Below are 1,054 nucleotides of genomic sequence, written 5' to 3' on the forward strand. Positions count from 1 at the left end.
ATAGCTCACAGAGAATCTTCAGGCCGTGAAGCCTAAACTATTTACTCTCTGGCCCTCTAGAGAGAGCCTGCCTCCTCCTTTTCATACCCTTAAGTATGAAATCAAAACGTTTTACCTTGGCTCAGAAGGTAAAAAGAAGCAGGGCTAAGGAGCAGGTGTATCACGTGTCTGCACTCCTACATTCACACCATTGCTTCTAAGCCTGAAAAGGGTTCTAGGGAAGCCAACTACTTAAACCGGATGAGAGAGGAGATCCTGTCCGTTGGTCCCTCAAGCCATCAGGTCACGGAAAAGCAAAACTCCTCCTGGGTTTACCTAGAAGGAAAAAAAGGAGATCAAAAGTCCCACAACTGGCTACCGGCCAAAGTACCTCAAGATAGAGACTGGGGACGCTTGAGTAACTCAGCAGTTAGCACGAAGACTGATTCTCCTGTCTTGCCTACACGGCTCCCGCGAAGAAAAACAGAACATCGCTCTACAACTATCCACAAGTAACTAAGTTCTGTTTTTAGTCACCAAGCGTTTCCCCCGAGGGGGTGCACCGTTCCTGGAGGTACTGCAATACCAGGTCGATGCGCGGAGTGGACGGAGCAAGCTCCTATTCCATCTCCCTGCTCCAAAAATCCATTTAATATATTGTCCTCGGATAGAGGACGTATCAGATATTAAACTGATAAGAACAGATACTACACTTGATCTTAGCCAAAAGGCCGAGAAGCGATGCCGCCATGCACGCCCCCGCGCATGCCCTCCCGACCACGTCCACCTTTCACTCACGGTGACTCGGCTCCCGCTCCGGCCACGTCTCGCTCCCCCGCTTCTCCCACCGTGGCACGGGCGGCACTAGCCGCTAGGCTCTCGTGCGGCTTTGTAAAGTCTCTTCCTTTTAAAAGACAAGTGTTGCGTCTGTCGTTGCTGCGTCTGCATCGGTCTGTTACGTCACTTGTAATTTGAATGCCCCACCCTTTAGCGCGCCGGGTGGCGTGCTCACACCCGGCAGTCCGTTTCCGGGGATTGCTCGGTGTGGGGAGAATGGAATCCGGGATGGGAGGGA

General features: G+C 52.1%; 1 non-coding gene across 1 annotated transcript; it reads right to left on the reverse strand.

The window, feature by feature from the left end:
- Positions 1-531: 531 nt before the first annotated feature.
- Positions 532-722, reverse strand: LOC121474316. The gene has a single exon (XR_005983334.1). It is a non-coding gene; the product is annotated as a U2 spliceosomal RNA (small nuclear RNA).
- Between the last annotated feature and the right edge of the window lie 332 nt (positions 723-1,054).

The sequence above is a fragment of the Vulpes lagopus genome, chromosome 12 (genome assembly GCF_018345385.1).
Source record: "Vulpes lagopus strain Blue_001 chromosome 12, ASM1834538v1, whole genome shotgun sequence".
Classification (NCBI taxonomy): domain Eukaryota; kingdom Metazoa; phylum Chordata; class Mammalia; order Carnivora; family Canidae; genus Vulpes; species Vulpes lagopus.